At 41.1% G+C, this 17,233-nt stretch overlaps 1 long non-coding RNA gene across 1 annotated transcript; it reads left to right on the top strand.

The window, feature by feature from the left end:
- Nucleotides 1-8,143: 8,143 nt before the first annotated feature.
- Nucleotides 8,144-16,296, top strand: LOC125720794 (uncharacterized). Its single transcript, XR_007385574.1, has 4 exons — nucleotides 8,144-9,189; nucleotides 12,280-12,412; nucleotides 14,792-14,865; nucleotides 14,944-16,296. It is a non-coding gene; the product is annotated as an uncharacterized LOC125720794 (long non-coding RNA).
- The last annotated feature ends 937 nt before the right edge of the window (nucleotides 16,297-17,233 follow it).

The raw sequence follows: 17,233 nt of genomic DNA, 5'->3' as shown, positions 1-17,233 counted from the left end.
ACCCCAAAGCACCCTAACTTAGTCGTTTACTAACTTATCGCGAAAAAAACGACAGAAATAGACTTGTAAATTTTAAAGAAAAGACATTAACTGTTTTTGTTAATGTTTAAAAGGTATACAAACTACAGTTGTATTGGACACGCACACAAAACACTAAAAGAGTTTTGCTCAGTCAAAAAAAAAACACCAAACATATATTGTTCACGATTTTTTTTTATATAAAATCTATAAGGATTGTTTTGTTATAGGAAATTTTAAATTAATATGAGTGTGTTATAAGTCATTTAGGCAACAAGATTTGAGGAAGAACCTAAATAGCGGCTAGAAATGACCGACCAGGCAGGCAGAAGTGTGCTTTCTCCTTATCTCACAAGTCATGGAAGGCTGGGATGGGGGGCACCTAATGTGGGGGGGGGGGGGGGTAGGAACTGAGGAATCAGGCAAGGGGGTAAGAATTAGGGATATAGTCTAGTTATTTTAAGAAGGTGTACATGATTATTTTAATTGCATTTAATAGGAACCAGTAGCTGCATTAGCACCATGCTGCAAATACACATTACAAACTTTATAAGAATAAGGTCTTAGTTTTTAAATAAAGACATCCTACAAGGTGCCCACGGCCCCAGCTTATATAATCTACAAGCTTGATCTGAGATGCTGCTGGAGTACAATGCTAAGTTGACAACGGTAACGGTGCTGCAGCCTGATTGATAGTTAATGAAACCCAGTTCAAATTCAACAGTGTCAGTAGTCATCCACTATGCAGGGAGACTACAGATTGACTATAACGACCCGTTTATCTGCTGTCATTATTTATTTATTTTTTTTTGACAGAATAAAACCTTAGTTATTTTAATAAATATGTTTTTTCAGTAAATGTGTATTCATGCTCATGTGCACAAACACCGACACACACACACACACACACACACACCACCGGTGGTCAGTGGGCTTTAGAGTTTAACTTTAGGTCTGTGTAAAGTATAGGGACCGCGATGTGTATACAGGCCCCAAAACACATTAACTTAGTCGTTCATGAGTCTTATTGTGAAAAACCACGCAAAAATGGACATGTAAATTTTAAAGAAAAGACTTAACTGCTTTTGTTAATGTTTAAATGTATAAAAACTTTAGATGTAGTTGTTAAACAGTCAAACAAAAATGTGTTATTTTAAAGTAGTATAAAATATATCCTTAACTTTGGACGCAAGATGAACAACCTACAAACACAGACAGACACACACACACACACACACAGCAAAGCCCCAAGAATGCGCACAAGCACACAACCATAGGTGGGCTTTTAGAGTTTGCTCAATCAAAAAACATCAGACCCATATAGTTTACGTTTTCTATTAAAATGTGTAAGGATCGCTCTGTTAGAGCGCAATTTTAAATTAGTATGATTGTGATATAAGTCATTTAGGCAACAAGATTTGAGGAAGAACCTAAGTAGCGGCTACAAATGATCGACCAGGCAGACAGAAGTCTGCTTTTCTTATCTCGCAAGTCATGGAAGTGTAGGTGGGTGTAGGAACTGTGGAATCAGGCATAGTTATTTTAATAAAGACATCCTACAAGGTACACCACGGCCCAAAGCTTATAGTGTCTACTATCATGATTTGAGAGGCTAGATGGAGTACCATGTTAAGTTGGACAATGGTTACTGAGATGCAGCCTGCATGCAGGGAGACTAGAGAGTGACTATAGTACCCCATTTAAACCGTTGTCCTTATTTTTTAAGAATTTGGACAGAATAAAGCCTTAGTTATTTTAATAAATACTTTTTTTTCCAGTACATGGTTGTTCATACTCATGTGCACAAACACACACACACACACCGGTGGCCAGGGGCTTTAGAGTTTAACTTTAGGTCAGTGAAAGTATAGGATCGATATGTGTATTCAGACCCCAATACATATTTAACTTAGTCGTTCATGAGTCTTATTGTGAAAAACCGACAAAATAGGACTTGTAAATTTTAAAGAAAGACATTAACAGCTTTGTTAATGTTGAAATGTATAAAACTTTAGCTGCTTTTCTTAAATGGCCAGAAAAATTGGCTCAACACTATTAGTTTATATGAGGAGGGGGAGTTTGCAACAGTCACAATCCTAGCAGGCAAGCATAACATGCCAAAGAAACATCTCTTTCATTTATTTCAAAGCAGACACTTTGTGCAAAAAGTTGTTTCCTCATTGCCCAAACGGCCACCAGAATTGGATGGTCCTTAAAGACCTTTCATAAGACTTGGAGGCCCTGTCCTGAGGTTTATCAAAGACCAGGTTCTTACACTATAGGAGACTGATGCTGTTTAAGTACTCGATGGGATGACCCCTGCAATGAAATTTGTAACATTTCAAGGTGTATATTTTAAAAGAATGAAGTGCCTGGCCAGTAAGAGAGGCATATGTATCAGATGGCGGAATGTCGAGCAGGTTGGTTAGAGGGTTAGAGGAGATAGAACTATGTTTTGGCACTGCTCTCTCGATTATCTGAGTTCGGACAGACATATTCAAAGCCATTGAGCAGGACATCAACATAGTTCTGCCTCCTCTAATCCTCTAACAAACCTGTTCGACATTCCGCCATCTGATACTTTGCCTCTCTTACTGGCCAGGCACTTCATTCTTTTTAAATATACACCTTGAAATGTTACAAAATTTCATTGCAGGGGTCATCCCATCGAGTACTTAAACAGCATCAGTCTCCTATAGTGTAAGAACCTGGTCTTGATAAACCTCAGGACAGGGCCTCCAAAGTCTTATGAAAGGTCTTTAAGGACCATCCAATTCTGGTGGCCGTTTGGGCAATGAGGAAACAACTTTGCACAAAGTGTCTGCTTTGAAATAAATGAAAGAGATGTTTCTTTGGCATGTTATGCTTGCCTGCTAGGATTGTGACTGTTGCAAACACCCCCTCCTCATATAAACTAATAGTGTTGAGCCCAATTTTTCTGGCCATTTAAGAAAAGCAGCTAAAGTTTTTATACATTTCAACAATAACAAAGCTGTTAATGTCTTTTCTTTAAAATTTACAAGTCTATTTGTCGGTTTTTCACAATAAGACTCATGAACGACTAAGTTAATATGTTTTGGGGGTCTGAATACACATAACGATCCCTATACTTTCACTGACCTAAAGTTATAACTCTAAAGCCCCTGGCCACCGGGTGTGTGTGTGTGTGTGTTTGTGCACATGAGTATGAACAACCATGTACTGGAAAAAAAAAGTATTTATTAAAATAACTAAGGCTTTTATTCTGTCAAAATTCTTAAAAAATAAGGACCAACGGTTTAAATGGGGTACTATAGTCACTCTCTAGTCTCCCTGCATGCAGGCTGCATCTCAGTTACCATTGTCAACTTAACATGGTACTCCATCTAGCCTCTCAAATCATGATAGTAGACACTATAAGCTTGGGCCGTGGTGTACCTTGTAGGATGTCTTTATTAAAATAACTATGCCTGATTCCACTAGTTCCTACACCCACCTACACTTCCATGACTTGCGAGATAAGAAAAGCAGACTTCTGTCTGCCTGGGTCGATCATTTGTAGCCGCTACATTAGGTTCTTCCTCAAATCTTGTTGCCTAAATGACTTATATCACAATCATACTAATTTAAAATTGCGCTCTAACAGAGCGATCCTTACACATTTTAATAAAAAACGTAAACTATATGGGTCTGATGTTTTTTTGATTGGAGCAAACTCTAAAAGCCCACCTATGTTGTGTGCTTGTGCGCATTCTTGGGGCTTTGCTGTGTGTGTGTGTGTGTGTGTCCTGTCTGTGTTTGTAGGTTGTTCATCTTGCGTCCAAAGTAAAGGATATATTTTATACTACTTTAAATAACACATTTTTGTTTGACTGTTTAACAACTACATCTAAAGTTTTTATACAGTTAAACATTAACAAAAGCAGTTAATGTCTTTTCTTTAAAATTTACATGTCCATTTTGCGTGGTTTTCACAATAGACTCATGAACGACTAAGTTAATGTGTTTTGGGGCCTGTATACACATCGCGGTCCTATACTTTCACAGACCTAAAGTTAAACTCTAAAGCCCCTGACCACCGGTGTGTTGTGTGTGTGTGTGTGTGTGTCTGTTTGTGCACATGAGCATGAATACACATTACTGGAAAAAACATATTTATTAAAATAACTAGGTTTTATTCTGTCAAAAAAAAATAAAATAAATAATGACAGCAGATAACGGGTCCGTTATAGTCAATCTGTAGTCTCCCTGCATAGTGGATGACTACTGACACTGTTGAATTTGAACTGTGTTTCATTAACTATCAAACAGGCTGCAGCACCGTTACCGTTGTCAACTTAGCATTGTACTCCAGCAAGCATCTCAGATCAAGCTTGTAGATTATATAAGCTGGGGCCGTGGGCACCTTGTAGGATGTCTTTATTTAAAAAACTAAGACCTTATTCTTTAAAGTTTTTAATGTGTATTTGCAGCATGGTGCTAAATGCAGCTTACTGGTTCCTATTAAATGCAATTAAAATAATCATGTACACCTTCTTTAAAATAACAAGACTATATCCTAAATTCTTAACACCCTTGCCTGATTCCACAGTTCCTACCACCCCCCCCCCCCCACTTATGTGCCCCCCATCCCAGCCTTCCATGACTTGTGAGATAGGAAAGCACACTTATGCCTGCCTGGTCGGTCATTTCTAGCCGCTATTTAGGTTCTTCCTCAAATCTTGTTGCCTAAATGACTTATATCACACTCATATTAAATTTAAAATTTCCCTATAACAAAACAATCCTTATAGATTTTAATAAAAAAAAAACATGGTGAACAATATATGTTTGGTGTTTTTTTTTTGAATGAGCGAAAACTCTTTTAGTGTTTTTGTGTGCGTGTCCAATACAACTGTAGTTTGTATACCTTTAAACATTAACAAAAACAGTTAATGTCTTTTCTTTAAAATTTACAAGTCTATTTCTGTCTGTTTTTTCGCGATAAGTTAGTAAACGACTAAGTTAGGGTGCTTTGGGGTCTGTATACACATTGCAGTCCTAAACTTTCACAGACCTAAAGTTAAACTCTAAAGCTCCTGACCACCGGTGTGTGTGTGTGTGTGTGTGTGTGTTTGTGCACATGAGCATGAGTATACATTTACTGAAAAACATATTTATTAAAATAACCAAGGCTTTATTCTGTCAAAAAAAAAATTAATAATGCCAGCTGATAAACGGGGTCGTTATAGTCAATCTGTAGTCTCCCTGCATCGTGGATGACTGCTGACACTGTTGAATTTGAACTATGTTTCATTAACTATCAAACAGGCTGCAGCTCCGTTACCGATGTCAACTTAGCATTGTACTCCAGCAAGCATCTCGGATCAAGCTTGTAGATTATGTACGTTAGGGCCGTGGGCACCTTGTAGGATGTCTTTATTAAAATAACTATGACCTTATTCTTTAAAGTTTTTAATGTGTATTTGCAACATGGTGCTAAATGCATCTTACTGGTTCCTATTAAAAGTAATTAAATAATCATGTACACCTTCTTTAAAATAACAAGACTATATCCTAAATTCTTACACTCTTGCCTGATTCCACAGTTCCTACCCCCCCCCCCCCCCCCCCCACTTATGTGTCCCCCCACCCCACCCTTCCATGACTTGTGAGATAAGGAAAGCACACTTCTGCCTGCCTGGTTGGTCATTTCCAGCCACTATTTAGGTTCTTCCTCAAATCTTGTTGCCTAAATGACTTATATCCCACTCATATTAATTTAAAATTTCCCTATAACAAAACAATCCTTATACATTTTAATAAAAAGCGTGAACAATATATGTTTGGTGTTTTTTTTTTTTGACTGAGCAAAACTCTTTTAGTGTTTTTGTGTGCGTGTCCGATACAACTGTAGTTTGTATACCTTTAAACATTAACAAAAAACAGTTAATGTCTTTTCTTTAGAATTTACAAGTCTATTTCTGTCTGTTTTTCGCGATAAGTTAGTAAACGACTAAGTTAGGGTGCTTTGGGGTTTGGTCACACATTGTGATCAGCACCTAAAGTTAAACTCTAAAGCCCCCCGACCTCCGGGGTGTGTGTGTGTGTTTGTGTGCATGCGCGTGAATAAACATTTACTGAAAAACGTATTTATTAAAATAACTAAGACTTTATTCTTTCAAAGTTTTTAAAAATGTGTTTTGATGCATGTCACTAAATGCTGCTTAATAGTACCTAACCGGGGTTGCTCCCCCCAGAGACAGCTGCTAGTCCATATCATTTCTCACTTAAAACATGACAGGGCTTTTGGCGTTGGAAAATAACGCATTTACTTAAAATAACACATTGACAAACACGACAAATGTTTTTATCCCTTAAATTATTAAAATAACTAAGGTATTAGTCTAACAAAGTTTTTTAAATGTTTTTGAAGTACGTAGCTAAATACCGCTCACTAGTTCCTGCATCTATTACATTAATAATGTGCTGGGTGTGTTTTATTGAAAATAAAACGAACAAAATACAACTAAATTATTTTATTAATTAAATCTTATTGGCTCAAACTTTATACTAATTTGTCATACCCCCGTTTAAGTTACGGCACTTTACCCTGCTGATTAAGCCATTGAAGTTAGATACTTCATCCAGCCCCACAGGCCCTCAGCGGGGCGCCCGGGGCTATGCTAGAGTCCCAGAGCTGTGGTGTTAGACATCGACTTTTATTTCAATTAGACATATATTATTTTATACTATTTACGAATAAAACAGATTAACAAATAGACGTAATGTGCTTTCTGCCGGTGCGTGAATGCTGTCTGTCTGCTTGTCACACTCAGGACCAGCGGTTAAACGAGATGTTACACGCACTCTGCAACAATTTGTCAATTGACGCTTCCTTCTCATAGGCTTATCGCTCACTGCCGCGGCCATTAGCTGATCGACATGTCTAGACATGCAATACGCATAAATCCCCATAAAACAGGATTGCTGTGTTTTTATCGTTATAAAATAGGACATTTTGTTAAAAATAAACCGTTAACAATACACAACTACTGCTTTTACCATTCAAAACTGCCCGACTCTCTTTCCTCTCTAGCTAGAAAAGCTCGACGCGTCCGGTGACCCCTTAAAATTATTATGCCTTAAAACGTATTTAAAATGTCGCATTGATAAATTCATATAATGTATTTTATTCTTTTAAAGACTACTGATTCCAATTTGGTGCCATATGCTTTTATCTTGTAGGCCGTAGGATAGCTCTCTTTCTGCCGGCTATAGGCCGTGGTACGTCTGGGGTATTATGCTTAAATTCTTTATTAATTAATGTTGGCTATGTGCTTTATAACACATTTTATACTTCTTTTACACACGTTTACTTATTGTATACACACTTTACAGTTCCGAAAACGACTTGCCTCAGCTGTTTTCAATAAAAGACAGTAGTGTGTGGGTGTCGTGGCTGCACGCACAAGCGCGACATAGAGAGTTATTTTAACAAGGATCGCCAGCGTTATTCCTTGATTCTTGTTGTCGAAATGCTTAAGATGTTTTATTTTAAATAACACATTAGCCGAAAAGAGTTTCATTGCTTAAAAACGATGAGGTTAAAGAGGCTTATTTGAAATAAAAGATCAGCATGTGTTGTCATACATCTTTTCAAGTTCTGTTTATACCTTTTGATTAACCATACGTAGATAAATTTAGCTAAATGTAGCTAAGTAATCCGGGGGTGTTGTGTTAGAGATCGACTTTTATTTAAATTAGAAATAGATTATTTTACACTATTTACAAATAAGCATATGAAATATAGAATTAGTGTGCATTCTGCCAGAATGGCGGCATGCTTCTCACAATCCAGGCCAACGGTTCGCATCACGACAACAATTTCCGCTGGTAGCCATTTGACAGCTGCTTCACGCAACGAGCTGGCTCAATAAAGGAAATGCTGTGTGGATCTACGCGCGTGCGCCACACAAGAGTGAAAGCATGCATTCGTTTAAACAAGAATTAACCGCGTTATTTCCTGATTATTGCTATCGAAAATGCTCAGAGCGCTTTACTTTATTATTCACATTGACAGAAAAAGTGCTTCATTACTTAAAAACATTACGGTTATAGGGGTTTAATTTGCTAAAACAGGCGCTCCGCCGGCGTCGCCATTTTGAAAGGGGAGGCGGCGTGGGTGCGCATGCGCCAAGCGCCGGACTAGCGATCGGCCATTCCGCCCCGCGTTGTTCAAACAGAGTAGTCGCATGTGGCAGTGCTCCGGGATCGTTTCGTCTTATTTCTTCTAAAAGTTTGCCGCTTGCATGCTTTCTTCAACCTGGTAAATATAACTAAAGTCTTTCGTGTTGGTTAAATGTAATGAGTGTACTCTTCTTTTAAAACGGCGGGGTGTATGTTTGTTGGTTTCGCTTGTTTACATTTGCTCTTCTGCTGCTTCTTTCGGGCATGTTTGTTTAAATTCACCCCTGCTTTTTCTTTTAAAATAACCCTAAGGGTTTTCTTCTTTAACACACTTGGTGCTTTCTTCTTTTAAAACATTTGGGTGCTTTCTTTTAAAATACGCCGCGGTGCTTACTAACAACACAGGGCCGGACGGACGCCCCCGCTGAACGTGTATGCACTAGCTTGCCATTATCCTGCTCTATGTTTTATTATTCCTTAAAAACTTAATTAAAAAACCACATTGATAAAATACATGTAATGTATTTTTATTCTATTAAAGTTTAATCTCCCAAACCCCCCCTATCGGCAACACGTGGCATAAGCATGTATTGATACCATATATGGACATAGCGGCAATCTCCCAAAACCATATCGCCCCCTATCGGCAAAACGTGGCATAAGCATGTATTGATACCATATATGGGCATAAACCCTCGACCAATCAGCATCAAGGATAAGCCACTTCCTCTTATGACGTCAGAAGCGGAGAATTAAGCTCCGCCCAATGTACCACATAACCTTTTTTACCAGTTCTCAGAAAAGCCCACCTCCTCATCCACTTCCACTGCACAAATAAGCAAATCTTTTTAGAGTCTCAGAGTCATTTTTTCAAGGTATCATCCTTGTGCAGAAGACAGAAGCGCGAGGATCCTGCACACTGATACCACTGGCGTGTGGAGTTCGATAGATGAAAACAGTTCCTACATTGAACTGCTCACTAAAAACTGTGGATTATCTTCAGTAACTCGGATGTGATTCCTGGTAAGAGACATTGCTGTTGATTTTAAAAGTTTCATTTTGGCACCGTAATCACCACAGAAAGAATGCTGTTCAGGCCCATTATATTTGAGAGAAAACTGACATTTCTAAGGCCAATAACTCCCAGCAGAACGACCTAGATGGATAGTTAGCGTTAAAGCTCCAGTAAAACATGCATTTTTTTTTTAGTTTTGGGGTGAACTGCCCTTTTAAAGTCAGAAAACTGAATTTCGAACATAAAGCTAACTTTACTGCAGTAAGTTACATTGTGTGATACATTAATTTGTTTCCGTCTACGGTTATAAGAACAATCGAAATATTAAACAATATAAGCGATGCTGTTTCTGAATTTGAAGAATTGAAAAAAAAATCTAAGAAGGTATTTAATGCCTACATAAATCGCATTTAAGATGTCATATATTATTTTAAACCTTGTGTTTTTTTTCCTTCTCCAAATTGTTTTAATGCTTTTGAATACTGTTTGATGACCTGCGGAAATGTGCGATGAAGGTTACAGACCAGCCTTGTGGTACAGACAAGGTTCTCATGAGAATCAGCCTCTGCTGGCTTAGAATTTCTGCATGTTCCTTCTTCTTCGATACACTTTCATGTGGAACTTTTCATTCACTTCATATAGTCTGTGGCTTAAAAACATCAAAGAGTCTGATCTGGGGGCTTTACTGTCGGTCCACAAAATATCTCAGTTTTCAATAGACCGGATGGAAGAACTTAAGAATACTTAAGAGTGCAGGTATCACCCTTCTCAGGTTCACTGCAGTCATGCGGGGATGTTGCTCTGACTGGGAAGACAGTCCTGATAATCTGGGACCAGTATATAACAGTAAAAGAATTACAGAAAGAAAATTAAATATAATAATGTAAATTATGTATAATCAAAAATATGAAACATTTTTTCATCTAAAAATGCATTCTATTACGTCTTTTATGCATGCTAACTTTGTAATAATATAAATTTAACTTTCAATAATAGGAATACAGGTAACTGTATATTTTAATATGTATAAATGATTCTTATGGCAGTGATAAGAGGATAAAGAGGATCCCATTTTTAATTCGTACATGCATCGTTCACAAAAGGAAATATAATAATAACTAATAATTTTTGTATTATATGTACACTGAACAAAAATATAAACGCAACACTCTTGTTTCTGCTCCCATTTTTCATGAGATGGACTTAAAGATCTACAATTCATTCCAGATACACAATATTACCATTTCTCTCAAACATTTCTCACAAATCAGTCTAAATGTGTGATAGTGAGCACTTCTGCTTTGCTGAGATAATCCATCCCACCTCACAGGTGTGCCACATCAAGATGCTGATCTGACATCATGGGTAGTGCACAGGTGTACCTTATACTGCCCACAATAAAAGGCCACCCTGGAATGTGCAGTTTTTTGCTTTATTGGGGGTCTGGGGACTCAGAACCGGTCAGTATCTGGTGTGACCACCATTTGCCTCATGCAATGCAACACATCTTCTTCGCATAGAGTTTATCAGATTGTCAATTGTGGCCTGTGGAATGTTGGTCCACTCCTCTTCAATGGCTGTGCGAAGTTGTTGGATATTAGTGGGAACTGGTACACGCTGTCGTATACGCCGGTCAAGCACATCCCAAACATGCTCAACGGGTGACATGTCCGGTGAGTATGCTGGCCATGCAAGAACTGGGACATTTTCAGCTTCCAAGAACTGTGTACAGATCCTTGCAACATGGGGCCGTGCATTATCTGTCTGAGTGGCTGGTCTCAGACGATCTTGGAGGTGAACCTGCTGGATGTGGAGGTCCTGGGCTGGTGTGGTTACACGTGGTCTGCGGTTGTGAGGCCGGTTGGATGTACTGCCATATTCTCTGAAACGCCTTTGGAGACGGCTTATGGTTGAGAAATGAACATTCAATGCACGAGCAACAGATCTGGTTGACATTCCTGCTGTCCGCATGCCAATTGCACGCTCCCTCAATGCTTGTGGCATCCGTGGCATTTTGCTGTGAGACAAAACTGCACATTCCAGGGTGGCCTTTTATTGTGGGCAGTATAAGGTACACCTGTGCACTACCCATGATGTCAGATCAGCATCTTGATGTGGCACACCTGTGAGGTGGGATGGATTATCTCAGCAAAGCAGAAGTGCTCACTATCACACATTTAGACTGATTTGTGAGAAATGTTTGAGAGAAATGGTAATATTGTGTATCTGGAATGAATTGTAGATCTTTAAGTCCATCTCATGAAAAATGGGAGCAAAAACAAAAGTGTTGCGTTTATATTTTTGTTCAGTGTAATACAATACATTTAAGAGCTACAGCTAAATAAAATATATTTTCTTAGGTTTATTTTTCATTTTTATTTGATACTTAATTTTTTGTTATAAAACATAAATATATAAACATATAGAAAAATAGTTAATTAATAAACCTGTATTGCTAAAAAAACCGAGGGGAAAGGAATGTGGGACGAGACAGATGAGAACTCCTAAAAACATGTTAATGCGAAGTATTTTTTTTACATTTGGCCTGACCTTATTGTGGGCGCTAGCAGAATATTACACTGCACTAAATTTGGTGGTTTGTAGTTCGTTTGCATGGTAGTCAAAGGTTAAATTTCCTAATGAGGGACATTTATTAATCATTGAAAAATGTATACATTTAAAAATTCATTTATTTAAAATAAACCAAGTACATAGATAATTAGACTCACTTGTTTGAATATTTTGGCCTGATTCGGGCCAGCACTGCGCAGTGATGATCTCAGTAACTCTGTTACCATCAGAGGAAGTTGTCAGCGCATGGATCACGCAGTGATCAAAATCGTTTCTTGAGCACCAAGCTTGTTTTTACCTGTTAGTCTGAAGAAGGTTGGGAAGCCATTTCTAAGACCCTGGAGATTCATGGAGACTCATGTCACGTCGTCTCACACCAGCCTCATGCAGTTTAATCGCGCCTCTCCCACTCACACTATGCAGCTAAGCAGCCCCCCGAGTGACCCCTGTTGTCATTTAGTGATGCGGTGTGTGTATTAAAGCCCACATCAAGGTTGATTCTGGTGCTTCTGTCACCTGCTCTCCAGATGGACCCCATTCCTCCTTGTGTTTCATTGCCAGAAACGATGTGGACCTACGGGCGATTTCTGTTGGTTTTCATCCTAACTGTAATTTGTTCTCTGCTCCTCCTCTGTTCCTGTGTTTTCATGTGCAAACAAGGTGAGTCACCTCGCGCATCACCGTCACGGCCTCTGCCTGTGTGCTATAGCTGTTTGACAGGTCAAGAGTGACAAAGTCCCTCATATTACGTTACTATGTATCTCTGTTTATGCCCGAAATCAAACTGAACTGTCTCACTGCCTGAATATTTATGCACAACCCCATATAAAGCCGTAAACACAACACAGGATGAACCATAATGAAAAAAAGCATTGTTATTTTAGCCCTGGGTATGACATTAAACTGCATTCGGCACTGCAAAGCAGTCCTCCAACTTGCAGTGAAACAATGTTTGGGGGTTGGTTGGTGGTCAGAACGGCTCGAAAACAGGCTCGAAACAGGCACGGCACCCTTCTGCTCTCCAGGGGAGTAGCTCTGCTGCAGTCACCCGCAGAGAGGCTGCAGACACCATGAAGGGGATGGGGAAAAACCTTCGGAAGTCGAAGTCGTCAGAAAGCTAATATGGTCGGGCCTGTTGGGGATCGGAGCTGGTGTGGTGCCGAGGCATCGCCTGCTGCATGGCGGCACTTGGGTCCCAGTTTGAGGTCGCCCATCGGGGTAGGGGCATGGAACGTCTTGTCTTCAGCAAGTTTACCGTGTTCCTCTACTTTTGGGGGAGCTAATTACTTTTGGTCTGGTCAGTCTGACGGTAGTCTGAGTAGCTGTTTCTGTAGCAGATCGGCTCCTTCTGATGGTGTCTGATGTCACTGCTTTCAACGGGCGTATCATGAGACTCAGGGTAAGGTACTCCCTGGGTGTCTTGTCTGTTGCTCCAGCCGCGGTGAGTGATGTCTCATTGAGGGAGACAGTTTACTTGTAACTTCGCTCGGTGGTTGATGGGTGCCCACGAGGTGACACTCCTCTGGTCATGTGTGCCTTCAACGCGACCACTGGCACTGGCAGGGCTGGCTATGAGGATTGTGTGAGTCCCCGTGGATCTGGAGACCGGGGTGAAAGTGGCTCCATGTTCCTTGACTTTGCGAAAGGTCAGGGGCTGCAGGTCGTTGGATCCTACGTCCATGAGGGTGGACTCCAAGATCAGGCTGTTTCTGTTGAGTTTGCATGCAGTTTGAGTGAGGAGCTTAGAGACTTGGGTGCGACTGCTGACTGTCATGTGATGTGGGAGACCTTGATAAGACCCTGAAGGTTGCTGAGGGCTGTGTTGGTGTTGCCAGTGTTCCCAGAAGGAGATGTTTCATCTCGCAGGGCACCCTGGATATTATCAAGAGGAGCCGCAGGGCATGATTTTCTGGCAACTGCAGTCTGTACCAGGAACTAAGAAAGACGGCTGTGAGGGACCTGATAAAGAGGCATTTGTTAGATGAATCTGTGAGCAGGTGACGCACCGTCTGTGGTCTAGTGACCCACGTCCTGCTTACAGAGGAAACGAAGCAATATGCACATCTGAATCTGTTCCTCAGAGACTTGCAGTCAGGGCAGGTGATGGGACAGTCCGTACAGATGGCACTGCAGATGTGACCCGCTGGGCCGGCCACTATGAGCAGTTGTTTAAAGCTGATCCTCTAGCTAGGATGTTGGACATCTCTGGGCCCACGGTTCTCGAAGCTGACCCTCCAATCAGCTGTGAACCACCACAATCTCACTGAGTTTGCACGGGTGGTGAATCAGCTGGGGGTAGGGATGGCCGCAGGGATCTGCGGTATCCGGGGTGAACTTCTCCTGGCTGGTGGTAAGGCTGTCCTCCCGGCATTGCAGGCAATCTAAGCTTCAATTTTGGAGTCAGACCTCATCCCAACTCACTGGAAAACGGGACTTGTAATCCCTTATCCGGAAAGGGAAGGGTGATCGCCTGGATTGCAGCAACTACAGGGGAATAACACTGCTCTCAGTGCCGGGTAAGGTCCATACTAGTGTCATCCTTAACAGGATCTCTGATCACTTGCTTGCCTGTCAGTGACTGGAGCAGTGTGGTTTTACACCTAAGAAGACCATATCCTCACACTGAGGGTTCTCATCAAACACAAGTGTGATATTCAGCAGAGGTTTGTCAGTTTTCTTAACGCGATCAAGTTGCCCAGTGGGACATCCTGAGACTTTGCGGGATCCCCCCGAAGTTGCTGGATGTCATGGCCGGCCTGTATACTGGTACTGTGAGTTCTGTGAAGAGTGGAGGGAGAACCTCTGCCTCTGTGGGCGACGCCCACGTAACACTTGACTTCGGTAGATTGATGGGCATTTCTGGAGGGTGGGACTGGACCGTTTGTCTGCCTGGGGGGGTCGCTGGCCGGGATCCCGAAGAGTATCGCCATGTGGTTGGCGCGGCAACGCACTGCATCAGCCCATACTCCCCAACCTGACCTGACCTGTGCTGAGTGTTAATCTTATGTGTGAATAATAATAATAATTTAATAACTTTAGGTCTGAAGAAATCTGTGCTTCATAAGACTGTGGTGGAGGGACAGCAGCTTCCTGCTGGGGCACATGGGAACCAGGTACTTCACTGTCTGATTGGCTGTCAGATTACATCATACGTCATTAATGTCTAATTAATCTGTGGTACTCTGTCATAGGGGCAGGCCGGAAGTGATGGACAACAACTGCTTGACATTTACACAGAGGTCAACTACAGCCCACTGTGACCTCTGACCTCAGCTACACCTCCGCAAGTCATGTGATCCAGACAATCCCAACATCCAAGATTCCCTTACACACCTTAACCACACACTCCTACATGTCTTAATTTTGACACATAAGGGCTTCAATTTTCTCATTCAATTATAATTGTGATTTTAATTTTCATGCGCACATTGCAGTCTGGCTGAACTGCACACATGCAGTCTGGCTGAACTGCGCACATTGCAGTCTGGCTGAACTGCGCACATGCAGTCTGGCTGAACTGCGCACATTGCAGTCTGGCTGAACTGCGCACATGCAGTCTCGCTGAACTGCGCACATGCAGTCTGGCTGAACTGTAAAAGCCGTTTCCAGCTTTATTTTGGATGATTATTAAGCAATAAGTCTCTTTTATTTTATTCTGAAAAAGGCCTTTATTTGAATTATTTTTAGTGCATATCATCCAGGGAGGAATTTTAAGGGGCCATTGCTCTGACCCCCTCCCTCGAGAAAAAATAAATAAATCACACAGACTGTATGGAGAACTAAAAAATACACAATTTCTTTATTAATTCAGTCTTTATTAATATACCTTGCTCCAAATTTACTTTAAAGCAGAATCCTCCTATTGGAGTCCATCTGCCAGGATGTGCTCCCCTTTGCTGCCTCCCTGAGCTGCCTCTCTCTCTCTCTCTCCGAAATCCTCCACTTTTCGGAGGGAATTCGAGCTTAGCGTAGCATGCAAACACCCAAAACAGCAATAGGATTTAGGCATTTTACCATTTTGAATAAAACAACTAACGTAATGCACTTCACATCAAAAATGATACCTTCCATCATTGATGCTTCTTGTTACGTGGGAAACTGAGGCCAGACTTATGAAGATTTCATTTCATTAATCATTTCTACAACGTCAGTGTGTAATGGGCAGCTGCAAAATACTGGCTCTGGCTCTAGTGCCGTGGATGCATGCGACACAGCTGAAAGGAAAACAGACCGGCTGACCTTAAAGAAACTATGTCCACTCGCTTTGCCTATAAGTTTATCGAGTGGAAGTGAACAGCTTGATGGCGAAGTAGCTAGTCTCAGAGTGAGCCTGTAAAGTTACTGCCAAATGCATTTCTCTCTGCCTTACACGAAGCGTTTCGGGTGGCGTTTTTAAAAAATGCGCGCAGTCCGCCACCGTTCAGTAGGTGCGCAGTGAAGCAGAATGGGCTGTTCGGGGAGCTGCGCTGTCGCGAAGCTGTTGAGTTGCTACTGTATGTGACTGAGCTCCGGCAAGCGCGGCAAATTAAAAAGCATTTTCCTAACGAAGTTGACTTGAGCATCTTTTTTCCTCTTTACACGGCAAAAGCTTGCGTCGAAATATATATAATATTTTTTTCTAGGAGGGGCGGTTTGAGTCAAATAGGGCAGGCGGGCAGTTGCCCAGGCAACCTTAGCTCTGCCCTGTACACGTCCCAGATATCATCATTATTCAATGACGTGATGGAAAATATTTTTCTCATAACTCAAAGACTTGAAACTGCTGATAAATTCAGTTTGCTGGTGTCAGTGTCAGACTCCAAATGAGCACAGAACTGAAACAGCCCCTCTGAGGCCCAGTCTCAGCAGAAACTGTTTGTTGTGAGGTTCATATGTACTGTAGCAATTTATGTCATGGTTCTCGTTCAGAAGGCCAATGCATGACACCTAACCTGGTGTAAAGGGCACAAACCTGGACCAGTGAGCAAAGAAAACCCTATATGGCCTGATGGGTCGTCTGTCAGTCTTTATCCCACATCTGGGGGGTTATGCTTGGAGAAAGACAAAGGATACCCTCAGCTTCACTTTACTTTGATCGCCCTACTCTGCCTTGCGGCAGCCTGTCTGCTTCTGACTAGCTACTCAGGCTAAGGCTGCCTGCACTGAAAACAGGGTGGGAAAAAGAAAGTTATTTCTTTTTACGAGCCACTTACATATGGGCTGGGGGGGGAACCCAGGGGAAAGCCAACAACGACGTAATATATAGAATAGTATAAATTATACTATTATATACACAAAACTTCCTCCATTTCAAAAAAATAAATAACCAATAATTGCCCAAACAGTATGACATATTAGGCATTTGTCAAATACGATTTTCTATTTATTTGAATACATACAATCCACATCTTAACCAGTATGTCCTGCAACGTTCACACATCCTAACTTTGGAGTCCCCGGCCTGAATGGGCTCCAGTTAACCGCCTGTACTGGAAGACGTGC

Source organism: Brienomyrus brachyistius, chromosome 25, assembly GCF_023856365.1.
Source record: "Brienomyrus brachyistius isolate T26 chromosome 25, BBRACH_0.4, whole genome shotgun sequence".
NCBI lineage: Eukaryota > Metazoa > Chordata > Actinopteri > Osteoglossiformes > Mormyridae > Brienomyrus > Brienomyrus brachyistius.
Note: the sequence above shows the minus strand (reverse complement) of the source record. Positions and strands in the feature narration are given on the sequence as shown.